This window comes from Girardinichthys multiradiatus, chromosome 3 (genome assembly GCF_021462225.1).
Source record: "Girardinichthys multiradiatus isolate DD_20200921_A chromosome 3, DD_fGirMul_XY1, whole genome shotgun sequence".
Classification (NCBI taxonomy): domain Eukaryota; kingdom Metazoa; phylum Chordata; class Actinopteri; order Cyprinodontiformes; family Goodeidae; genus Girardinichthys; species Girardinichthys multiradiatus.
The window spans coordinates 9,533,578-9,546,994 of NC_061796.1; positions in this window are offsets into that span (position 1 = coordinate 9,533,578).

A 13,417-nucleotide genomic window follows, 5' to 3' on the forward strand; every position below is an offset into this window, starting at 1 on the left:
TCAATGGACCAGCTTTCTTCCCTACAGCATTGTACACACATCTGCTGCGGAAACAGAGCCAGTAGCTGGTCTGCTGGGACACACACACACAATACTGCTAGCAAACTAGAGCGAGATATTGATGAGGCAGGATTCTGCTGAAGGAAGCCTGACCTCTTGAAAACCAATATGGCAGACTGACCCTGGGGTGGGGGTGGGGGGGGGGGGGGGGGTGGGGGGGGGGGCACCATCTGAACCATTTGAATTTTGGATTTATTGACATTCTGACTTCAGGAGCTCACTGTGGTTATGATATTGTGGAAGTAGTCTATATTTGTATTATATGTGTATAAATTTATGGCATATTTCTTCTTACTTTTAACACATTCAAACGATAAATACTAAACAAAGATTTAACTTTTAGATATAACTTTTCTCTAAACATCCAACATTAATAAACAGTTATATTTGTGCAGAACAATTTTTCCATCTTACTTTCATCTCATATCAGCACATTTCCTTTGATTAACAAATTTTAGAGTTTACTTATTTATACATCTTCTCTATTTGCATATGGCTATACCCATCTTCAGTCCATATTTGTGACATCCCTGGTAAACAAAAACAAAAAAACCCTTACAAGACATTCATCATTTACTGCATAATCCTGCATGGAAAACTATTGATAAATCCAAACTTTATTTATTAAAAACGAATGAATTCATGGAAGAGCCCACAGGTGGAGGAGCTATGATGCTGTGGGCCTATTTTTCTTCCAAATGACCTGCAAACCTTGTTAGAGTGCATGGTATCAAGCACTCTGTGAAATACCAGATTTTAAACAAAAATGTAAATTGTGTCATTATTAGGTCTTTTAATAACAGTATAGTAATCTAGAACATGCAAGACAATAAGGAGAGGTTGCAGAACGGAATGACACTGTGTATAAATTGGCACTTATGGTTTTAAAACTGTCTCTCATTAGGCCCTCAGCTTTATACGAACTACTGCATGAACACACAAAGAGAAGAGCAAAACCGATGCAAATCTAATTGCGTAAATAAATGAATCAAAGACAAACTGCAAAAACAAAGATGTGGTTAGACTGTACAGTCAAGACATAATTCATCTGTCTGTATTATTTCAGCTGTAAAACATTAAAAAGAGAGAAAAAAATTAATTCCTTTTGCCTATTTTAATAACATTTTCTTTTTAGGAACCGATGCAACCATTACACTGCTTTGAATGTTCTACCTTTTGGCTCCACACTGCTTATTGAAATTGGAAAAATAAGATATGCCTTTTGGATCCTCCAACTACATAATGGAGGTAAATCATGGGCATGGAGAGTGCCTCTGATGTTCACAGAAAACCCTTGACAATGTTGTTACGGAGTTTGTTATTCAGCCAAGCAAAGAGTAGGACAGCTATTGGGAACGCTGTCATCAGGAAACAGAAGTGCTTTGCTTTGTGGCAGAGGAAGGCATTCATTGGTCAGTCACACCTTAGATCAGAAAGCCTCAATTGATTCTGTCATATCGTACACTCATTACATTATGTGTCAAGGGAGAACCAGTTGGGGGACGTTACTGGCCATGAAAAATACAAGGGATGCAATAGGAGGACATATTCGTGAATATTAATTAAAAAAAGGACACAAACACATATATTACATCCAATGTGCTTGCTTATTACTTTTAGAGTAATATGCATGTCTTTGTTCTCATGCCTATTATAAATATGAAACACATGAGGCCATTTAAGTCTTATCATCAGGCGTTTCTAAGCACATAAACATTGCCTGTTTATATGTTTTGATTTTTATTAGAGGAAACAAAAATTTCACGATTACTAATCCTTCAAAACAGATGTGTGAATGTGTCCCAGCAGATGTTTGATAGTGAGTATATGTTTGATAAAGCTTAGATACTATTTGCTTGTTGTAATCAAAATTCAGAGCAGTTTCAATTAGGAGAAAATCAATGCAATGGATGTGAGGAGTAAGCCTGTCCATGATTAAATATCTGATTGTTTATTTGACAACTCCTGCATTCTAGATTTCATGAAAAAAACTGATTTTCCATGATGTTCCTGCTGTTGCAAAGAAAACTTAGTCATCATAATTCTGTTGTATACTTTATTCTGCATCTCTGAGTAAATAAAGCTGAGGGTAAGAAAAAGCCATCAAATATATAGATTTATAATTGCATTAGTATATCACACACTGTAATATGTAAAGAAGCTAACAGTGGGCATAGCTCCACCAGACCCACCTGTAGTGTCTGTTGCCAAAGTATACAGTTCCTCTTGAAGTCGTAGCAGAGTTTAGCAAACCTCACGTTTACATTTGTGTTTGCAGGATACAAAATGCTTTTTTTCTGGGATCCCTCGCACACAACTGGCTGGCATGCAGATAGACTCTAATGTTCTTTGTTTCATTTTTATTTTGTGGCACTAGTTGCCTTTATTTTGTAAGTTGAATGACAGGAAATGGGGTGAAGAGAGAGAAGAGAAGACATGCAGCAAAGGTCAACGGGCTGGGATTCAAACCTATGACGGCTGTCAAGGACTGTAGCCTCCGTACATAAGTCGCATGCTTTACCCCTGCCTCATCGCCACTCCCTGAGCCAAATGTTTTTTTAAGTGAGAATTGGTGACCTCAAGATGTCACTCATTACTCTGATGTTACTCTGAGGTTTTTTTGGAGAGTTTTTACCCCCACTTATCCTCGTCGCTTTACATGTTAGCAAGATAAACTTACGTCGACATACAGCTCAATGGCAACAAGAATGGGTCTCTGTTTTTTTGTTCTTAGTATTGTAAGGATTATAATTATTGATTAATTAATATTTATCAAAACTTATAATAAAATTTATAATTCAGAAATATAATTTCTTAACCAAAAATCATTAATTATGAATAGAAATCAGAGATGTCCTCTGGTGTTGTGATTATAGGCTCAAAGCTCTTAATAATTACAATCAGTTATTTATCATTAATAATTGATAACCAAATCCACTAAATGTCACTGTTTAATCGGCTGCATCACCGATCGGTGGGGGAACTTTGACCTTATTTTGACAGATAAATCACTGTTGCACAAAATAAACACAAACGCTTCTCCTAAATATATATATATATGTGAAAATGTATTAAAGCCATATAGCCTTGACATACCACCATTCGGGTCCAAAAGCTTCACCTAACTAACAAGCACTCTTCTACACAAAGGGCATAAAAAATTACTACCTAGCAATAATAAAAAAAGAAAATATATGCACATTGAGTGTCTATGAAGATCAAACCAGCAGTTTTATAGACAAAATGTTCAATTTGGGTTAACTTGAAAAGAGAAGCCCTCCTGGTGTGCTGATGTCTTGATTGCGGCAATCAGCTTGTAGACGGTGGGTTGCGCCCTTAGCCGTTAGCAGCTGATTGCCCCAAATGAACAAAGGGTCATAAAACTCTGAGGCGGGAACTCAGTGGAAAAACTCCAATAATAAAACTGGAACAAAGGAGTGGTCAGGCTACGAGGCCCAGACTGCAGCTGCTTTGAATGGAAAAAGTTTAAAAGTCCAACTTCTAACTCGTGGCTGATTTGGGATCAGCCGGACAAAACACATACCTTGCTGATCGCATCCACGCTCCGTGATTGAGGACACTTGCACAGCAAAACAAAACAGCTCACCATAAAATACTTCAATCGGTATTTCATGCAACAAGTTGATACCTTGGATTAACTATTGGTGATTCTATGTCACCTTAAAAAGGAAAATATGAAGAACTGTTTAGTCGACTGAATCACAAGGGGTCTCCTTGGAAATAAAACCTCTGTGGGTTTCCACCTGCGCCGGGTGTCGGCGTGGTCTTCAATTGGTATATGAATCTTCTGACCTTCTTCTACTTCCGCCTCTCTGCCTGCTCAGATGCTTTTCTCCTAAGCTCCCCGCTGGCTTGCATTCTTTTACTTCTAACTTTTTATCTCTTAGCCAAAATTATGGAAATATTAGACTAAAACTACTAAAACCAGCGACTCCCAGGGATTATTATTATTATTCTTTTTTTTTTTCTAAAGGATTTTGATATTTTTATAATTGAACTCGAAAGAAGGACAAGTTGACACCAGCTAATCAGCACAAAGTGCCTCCCTTCACCACAGAGGACTTTGACAAACCTTTACAGAAACTGGCTGTTTTGGAGATGAAAATCCATCAACTAGAAGTGAATGTGGAGGTGAATATGGGGTACAACGATGATTCAACTCTGCCTGTGATCCCAAACAATGACAACCAGCTCAACAACTCAGCCGGCAATCAGAACACTGAGAATAAACATACCAGCAGAAAATCACGCCCAGATTTCTTAGGCTTGGTTTAGCAGACGAGCTCAAGTCTCCCAAATACTGGTTGATTCCAGGAACGACATCGTCTGGAGCAATCACCAGCACCTCAGTCTTATCGGAGTTTAACTGCAGAGTTATCGCCAAGCCACTGTTTAATTTTCACAAGGCAGTTCTTTAAATAGCCCAGTTTATGAATCTCAGTGGGCTTAAAGGAGCAATATAGCTGGATATCATCTGCATAAAGATGATAGGAGACATTAGCAAACTCTTGGAAAATATTACCCAAGGGAAAAACATATAACAAAATAGAATAGGTCCCAACACAGAACCCTGGGGCACTCCACACACCAAATCTGCAGAGTCAGAAATAACTGGTTAGCCAAGACACTAAAACTCCAACCGGACAAATAAGACGAGAACCATGCTAGTACAGATCCTGTTAGACCAACCAGATCACGCAATCTTCTCAACAGGATTTCATGAACTACAGTGTCAAATGCTGAAGAGAGGTCCAGCAAGACCAAAACAGTGCATTTCTCAGCATCCGCAGCCATCATAATGTCACTTGAAACTTTGATCAGGGCAGTTTCCGTAGAATGGTGCTTACGGAAACCAGATTGAAAATGGTCAAAAATCTCAGAATTTTCTAAGAACACAATAAATTGTTCAGAGACCACCTTCTCCAAATGTTTGGACAAAAACGGAAGTTTTGAAATAGGCCAGAAATTACCTAACACAGTAGGGTCCAAATTGGGTTTTTTAAGAAGAGGTTCCACAAAGGCATGCTTAAAAAAGCTGGAAAATATGCCAGAAGATAATGACAAATTTATTAACTTGGTAACCCAGGGGCCAATAACATCAAATACTTTTAAGAATAGTCCAAAAGGAAGAGCATCTGAAGGACAAGAAGAAGGCTTCATCTTGGCTACCAGGGCTAAGATAGCCTGAGATACAGGCTTAAAAGAGGACCAGTTATGACAAGCAGGCTCAACAGCAGCAGTGCTAAGCATGGACTGAGTTTGAGGTGAAAATGTAATATCCTGGCTTTTGGAGACAAAAAACCTTAAAAGTCCATTACTGTCTGCTTTGCAAAAAATGGGGGTAACAGGAACAGTGGGACACACAATAGAGCTGATGGTATCAAACAAAACCTGTGGTCTCCTCTTATTTAAAATTATCAGCTGGCGAAAATAATCAGATCTAGAGTTTTTAATGGTTTCATTTAAAGAAGACATAAGTTCCTTAAGGTGCAATCTGTGGACCTCAAGTTTATGGGACTTCCACAAACGCTCAGTTCTACGGCATTAATGCTTTAGCTCCTGAATGGTGTCATTGATCCAAGGGCGTATGGTCTTCCTAGTCACCAAATTAGATCTAACAGGAGCAACTTGATCCAAAATGGCCTCACAATGACTGTTAAAGGTAAGAAGGAAACTGTCCACATCATGACATTCCACAAACAATTTTGGATCAAATATAGAAGAAAACCTAGTAGCTGAATTGTCAGAGATAATACACCTCTGCGACCTAATTAAAGTAGGCTTAGGATCTGGAGAAAAGAATACATCAAACAAAACACAACAATGATCACTTATAAGGACATCCTCCACAGATGGATTGGCAATATTTAGGCCTTTTTGGTGGGTGGGACCAGAGACATGTTGCACAGAATTAAACGTTTCAGTCAATGTTAAAAATTCCAATGCTTCACTAGAAGCACTATTATCAATATGAATATTAAAATCACCAATTAATACAACATTATCCAACTTAATTATCAAGGATAAAAAGTCACTAAAATCCTTTAAAAAGACAGCTGCATGGGCAGGAGGGCGATAGACCAGCACACAGTGGAAAGAGTCTTTGGAGCCCACTTTGACCATCATTAATTCAAACGAAGAAAAGGACTGCATATTCATCATCTTACAGGTGAAACTGTCTCTGAATACCACCGCAAGACCCCCTCCACGTCTTGAGCGGCGGGGTAACCCGAAGACTGAGCATCCATCAGGACAGAGTTCATTTAGATGAATGAACTGCCCTTCTCTCTGCCAAATCTCCGTAAGAAACAAGAAATCAAGGTCTCGTCTGCTAAAAAGTGCATTCAATAAAAATTATTTATTTGCAACTGAAGGGACATTTAGAAGACCAATGCGAGGCGATGATGACGTCACAATCTTCGCATCAACAGGACACAGCGGGATCGGTAGAAGGCACGCAGCACTGTCACGCAGTCTCCAGCCGGGTCGGGAAAACAGCTGTTGCATGGCTGCCGTGGATACGGGAAAGCACTTCCCCGGAGCATCCCACCAGTCGCAATCCCAGCATTTCACTGGCTCCTGAGCATCAGCTGCGGGTCTCCCAGATGACAGCGACGGGGGTGTGCCACCACAACACACATCGAGGAGAGGAATCCACCGCAGCCACCTGACACGTTGGTAGGGACCGGGACTAAATAGTCGTAAAGCATGTCTGCATTTTACCTGTCCGCGGACCTGGAGCCACGTTTCCTGCGTTTCCTCCCAGGTGCCCGAAACAGGAACACGTACTCAGGTGAGTCGGGCAAAACAACAAAAAGAGGAGGAAAAGTTTGATTGTACTTTCCCCAATCACCAAAAAGAGATTCCATAGACTCCTTTATACCAAAAAGAGAGCTACGATCATAGAACAGTAGAGCAGAAACATATCCAGGTGAAAATTGTGCCGATATAACCACAAATATTGCTGTAACAATACATAAAAACTTGCAAAGGAGATGAGCAGTGGCAGTGGCGTGGCCAAACACAGGCCCATCTTGCCTACTGCATTACAGAGAAATGCCCCCGTTTCCCCTGGGAAAAGGAGACCTCGACTGCGAGCTGCTGTCACAACAACTGATAGGAGTGAGACAGCTGGAAATAATGGAATTCCCCTCCAAAACAGATTTGTCCCACTACAGAATGAAAACCAGGAAAATGATCCATCTTCTGAAAATAACCTTCATTCTAAACAGTCTTCTCCTAAGCTGCCAGAGAAAAACGCCCCACCAGACCAAGAACCCTAATAGTGGGCAACACAGCTGTGTTTGCACCGATTTTCTGTGGAGATGAGATTTTTTTTGAGACTTCTGATGATTAATAAGTGGTTGAAAAAAACATGTGCTACTACATCTGTGAACTTCTTTGACAAACCTCAGTATTTTTTGGGAAAAAATATACCTCTTCAAGTAAGATCAGAATCAGAATCAGAATAAGCTTTATTGCCAGGTTCATACATAAAACGAACAAGGAATTTGACTCCGGTACACTTTGCTCTCTGGGCTTTTTTTTTTTTTTTTTGTGTTATAAGATAAATTCTGCATATATCTTTATGTCCTTAAATACATATATACAATATACACATATACAAGGTGGAATTGCGACTTCAGTATGAGGCTGTTTTGTACTCTATTAAATGTTCATCAGAGAAACAGCCTGGGGGAAGAAACTGTCTCTGTGGTGGCTGGTTTTAGTAAACAGTGCTCTGTAGCGGCGGCCTGAAGGTAAAACTCTAAACAGTTTATGTGCAGGGTGTGTGGGGTCTGCAGAGATTTTGGCAGCTCTTTTCTTGACCCTAGACCTGTATAAGTCCTGGATGGAGGGAAGGTCAGCCCTGATTATTCTCTCTGCAGCCCTGATTATTCGTTGCAGTCTGGACCTGTCCTGTTTTGTGGATGAACCAAACCACACTGAGAAGGATGAAGACAGGACAGACTGAATGATGGCAGTGTATAAGATGACCAGCAGCTCCTGTAGAAGGTTGTACTTCTTGAGTTGTCTCAGGAAGTACAGTCTCTACTGGGCTTTCTTCCGAACAGTGTCTGTGTGTGAAGACCATCTCAGTTCCTCAGAGATGGTGGTTCCTAGGAACCTGAAGTGGTCCACAGCTGACACGATGTTGTTGAGGATGGTGAGGGGGACGTATGGGGATGGTGTTCCCCATCCACCACCATTTCCACAGATGGTTTCTGTTTGAACAAGCTGGGAGCCAGACGTCTCACATCTAATCTCTTATATTCAGTAAATAATCTGCCAGCAGCTTCGACCTTCAGCAGACAACATTGAGTATCAAAAACAATGATAACGCTACCACCAACAGCTCCAGCAGAGACAACCAGAAAGTTGGCTGAGAAAGAGAGGTCATCACAAAAGGTCTCCCTGCCGAATTCCACAGGAGACGTGGACCAACCCCCCCCCCCCCCCTGAAACCTTTAACCAGATTTACTCGGACAGAATCTCGGACATCATTAGTTCAATTGCTCCAATTAAAATGAAAGTCGTTTCTGGGAAGAAAATGTTTCCATGGAGAAGTGCTCCAACAGTCAGAAGTGAAAAAAAGGAGTGTCGAAAAGCTGAACGCAGGTGGCGAAAGACTGGACTCCAAGTTCACTATATTATCTATAAAGGGAGACTATACAGATATAACCTACAACTGAAAAATGCAAGGGAATCTTTCTTTTCTGAGATCATCAGCAAAAACATTAACAATGCTCGTGCATTATTTGCCACAGTCGACAGGTTAACAAACCCTTGTGCAACTGTAGCATCTGAACTCCACTCTACCAGGGCCTGCAATAAATTTGCTAACTTCTTCACTGAAAAAAACCCAAAAGATCAGAGGGGCAGTCAGCACATCCACATCAACTCCAGTACCAATATTGTCTCCAACTAGAACTGATTTTGACAAAATTTCACTAAATAAACTACAAAAACTTAGAAGAAATTGTACAGCAACTAAGCTATTCTTCCTGCTGTCTCGATCTGCTGTCTCGATCTTTTGCCCGTAATAACATCTGATTTAACTCAAATAATAAACACGTCCCTTTTGTCAGGTGTTTTCCCCCAGGCCCTGAAAACAGCAATTATCAAACCTTTATTGAAAAAGAGTAACTTGGACAAGCTGCTACTACAGAACTACAGGCCTATATCAAACCTCCCCTTCATCAGTAAGATTATTGAAAAAGCTGTGTTTCAGCAGTTAAACAACTTCCTAACAGCAACCAACCGCTTCGATGTCTTCCAGTCAGGCTTCCTGCTCACCACAGTACAGAGACTGCTCTTGTCAAGGTGTTCAATGACATCTGTATAAATGCAGACTGTGGAAGAACCACAGTGCTGGTATTATTGGACCTTAGTGCAGCATTTGACACTGTTAATCACTCCATTTTATTAGAGCACCTGGAAAACTGGGTCGGCCTTTCTGGTACAGCACTCAACTGGTTTAAATCCTACTTGAAGGACAGGGACTTTTTTGTGTCAGTAGGTAACTACATCAGAGACCACAAAAATCACATGTGGTCTTCCCCAGGGGTCCATCTTAGGGCCCCTTCTATTCAATATCTACATGCTCCCCCTAACTCAGATTTTAATAAACAACGATGTAAGTTATCATAACTATGCAGACGACACACAGCTATACGTTAAGATGTCACCAGGTGACCATGAACCCATTCAAGCGCTGGGTAAATGCTTAGAAGAAATCAATGCATGGATGGGCCAAAATGTTCTTCAGCTGAATCAAAACAAAAATGAAGTAATAATCTTTGGACCAAAAGAAGAGCGTTTAAAAGTTAGCACACAGCTTCAGTTAATACAGCTAGAAACCACCAATCAGGCTTGAAGCCTGGGTGTAGTGATGGACTCAGTCCTGAACCTTCAGAGGCACATAAAGGTAGTAACTAGGTCAGCCTTCCATCACCTAAAGAACATCTCCAGGATTAAAGTATTAATGTCTCAGCAGGACCTTGAAAAACTAATTCATGCGTTCATCTTTAGTAGAATTGATTACTGCAACGGTGTCTTCACAGGTCTGCCTAAAAAGTCAATCAGACAGCTGCAGTTGATCCAGAACGCTGCTGCCCGCGTCCGCACTACAACTACGAAAGTGGAGCTCATCACCCCGGTTCTAAAGTCCCTACAATGGCTCCCTGCAGCTCAGAGAATAGACTTTAAAATACTTATGTTAATCTATAAATCACTGAATGGCTTTGCACCAAAATACATTACAGACTTGTTGTCAGTGTATCAACCAGCCAGACCTCTCAGGTCATCTCGCTCAAATCTACTCTGCGTACCCAAAACCAGAACCAAACATGGAGAAGCAGCTTTTAGTTCTTATGGTCCACTAACCTGGAATAAACTCCCAGAAAACTGTAAAACGCCAAAACCCTAAGTTGCTTTAAATCAAGATAAAAAACGTATTTGTTTAGAATGGCCTTTGAATGTGTTATCTAAACATTATTAGTTACGTTTTCAGTCCAATTTTCCTTTCATTTTCTTATACATCATTCTATTCTCTTTATTTTTTTTAAATTACCTCTGTTGTTTGATTTTCTGTATCATTGTAATGTTTTTCCTTATGTACTGCGCCTTGAGTGCCTTGTTGCTGAAAAGCGCTATATAAATGAACTTGACTTGACTTGTATCAGACAGAATTCCAGCTTTCATGTTCTTCCGGGAATGGCTGTGTGGAGGAGAGTTCGCCTGAGAGCTTTTGTCACTCCAGATATGGCCAAGAAAGTTTATTTCAGAGCTGCGACGTCTGTTGAGCTGCACATGTCGAATGACGCAGTCCAGCCAATCTATCCCTCAAAATGGATGACCCCAACAGTACATATCTTTTCTAAGGGCCCGAGTGATTGTGGCCTGCCACGTCTTTTCTTTCTTCCTCTGTCATTTTTAACTTTAAAAATATTTTAAATAAAATATTGAGTACCACCTGGTTCATTTACAGCACCTTTACAGGAGCCATAAAATGTCTCTGTTGGCGTGTAAACCCTTGATGTGATACTAAATGTCAGGAGCTGACATTATTCAGCTGGAAGCAATCAATAGGTAGTGTTTGTCTAAATGCATAACTTTGAATGATAAGGACACATGCCCTCAGTAGGCTGTAGCTCAATACGCTAGACGCAGCGATGATTAAAAAAAATAAAAAACACGTTTCTGTTTTTTCTTTTGCAGATTTTTTACAGTACTTTCACTCTGTTTCTCCTACACATATCTGCAAAGCTGAATGTTTTTTTCTCCATAATATAACCGAGTTAAAACTGAAAAACTAATTTCATGAACCACTGCATCTTTTCGTTGAATCACCTCCTACCATTCAACGCTTCTAACCATGGTGGTTTCAAAAATAATGTTTGTATTGTACTTTGCTTGAATCCTGAAATTCACAGAAAAGAACCTGAAAAATGCATTTAACCCTTCAAAAACAAAACAGCATATCTAACAACTTAACAAAACCCTGTAAAATGGCCAACCATGAGCAAATGCAGTCAGTTAATGGACTATCGTGTTCTTAAAAGACATTTTCTTTGATTAAAGTCAGTAAATGAGGGGAAAAACACTTCAAAGTCTTTTGCATCTCTTACTTGAAAGTCCTGCATATGAAAGACATTGTGTCCTGCTAATGCCAAGAACACTCATACATTTACATAGATGTAGGTGATCACATCTGATCCCTTGCCTCAGAAACCTCAAAGCACTTGTTTTGCAAAAAAATATTCATAAAAAGCTGCAGAAAAACAGGGCTGCACTCGATCAGAGTAATAATGACCCTGCAGGCAGAGCAGAGCAATTAAAAGAGAGTCCAGGGGAGAGATGAGAACTATTAACAGCCACAGAGGACCTTCTCTTCCCCAGTTTAACTCTTTGTGTCTCAGCCAAGGCTAGTAAAAGCTGTAAACTGATGAAAACATTGCTGGATATTGTGAAAAGGCGCTAATTACACACTGGGAGGGGGAAGTGGTGGGGGGTCGCTGAGAAGGGTGGGGAACATGACGATCCCCTGTGCTTCCAAGACATTTCCTGTCCAGTTTAATATCTTGCATCAGCTATTGTTGATCTGTTTCTGGCATATTACTGTGGATTCCACTGGGTTTACATTTTGACCTGAGTCCAAGTCATGCAAACTATGATAAAATGGAAAACCTGGCAGGGAAATAACGGTGTAGGAAGTTAACAGTATGTGTCTTTACACTGTATGACTGTTAACATACAGTGGTCATGCATGTACATCGTTGTAATGTACATGTGCAATGACCAATAAAGATGATGATGATTAAACGTTTGTGTTGTTTCTATTAAGAATTATTTGGCAAGTGAGCAAATGCTGATTAAAATTTTGATTACTTATAAATACTTTTAAAAAGCAATACTAGTTACAGGAGCACAATGGTAGGATAATTAACATTGTCTTTTCCCAACAGGAAGTTTTCAGTTTTAACCAGGCCGTTCTATATGCTGTGTGTATGATCCACCAGTCTTGCAAGCTCTGGATTTCCTTCTACTACAAACAAACTGCATGATATTTCACCTGCTTATTCTAAATTGTTTGCTGGTATTGCAGCACTCTGTCTTCAGACCTGTGATAGAACAACGACCTGTCCATTGAATCCATCGTTCTTTTTTTCATCCTGAGCATACATCCAAACTTGCATGTACAGAATGGAGGAGATACAGGTGCATGATCACCTGCTGCTTTTCTCGGGTTGTCCAAAGTGACCCACACCTAATTGTTTTTTTATGGGTTAACTCTGCTTAGGCTACAGTTTTCCTCTAAATAAATTCTGAAATGAAAATCAATCTGGTTCCCAAAGGTTATTTTGATCCTTCACCTGAAGTCATCAGAGATGCCTCATAGCTAATTAGCTAACTATTAGCCAACTACAGCCATGATTCCTAACCTTTTTTGTGAAGCCCATATTTTGCATTGATAAAAAAACTTGCCTTTCCCCCTACCTAAATTATTTTTCAATAATGCGATAATGCATTATTGAAATGCATTATCTATGCATATTAGTTAAGTTTTCTTTGTTCCATCTCTGGCTAGTGATCAGAAATTAGAACTCTTGTGGATACCGGGTGGTGACATAAACTTATTGTTACTGTAAATTCAAGCGTTTACTTCAATATGCATATAGTTAATGAGAAAACAGGCCATATTTTCTGACTGAAACTTTGGGGTTTATAAAGAAAAGCTGGATATTTAGCTGTCAGTCGCAGGTTACTCAGCAAACTCACCAGTTTAGCCATTTCCTGGACTTACCAGCACCTGCCAATGCAGATGGTTAGTAAC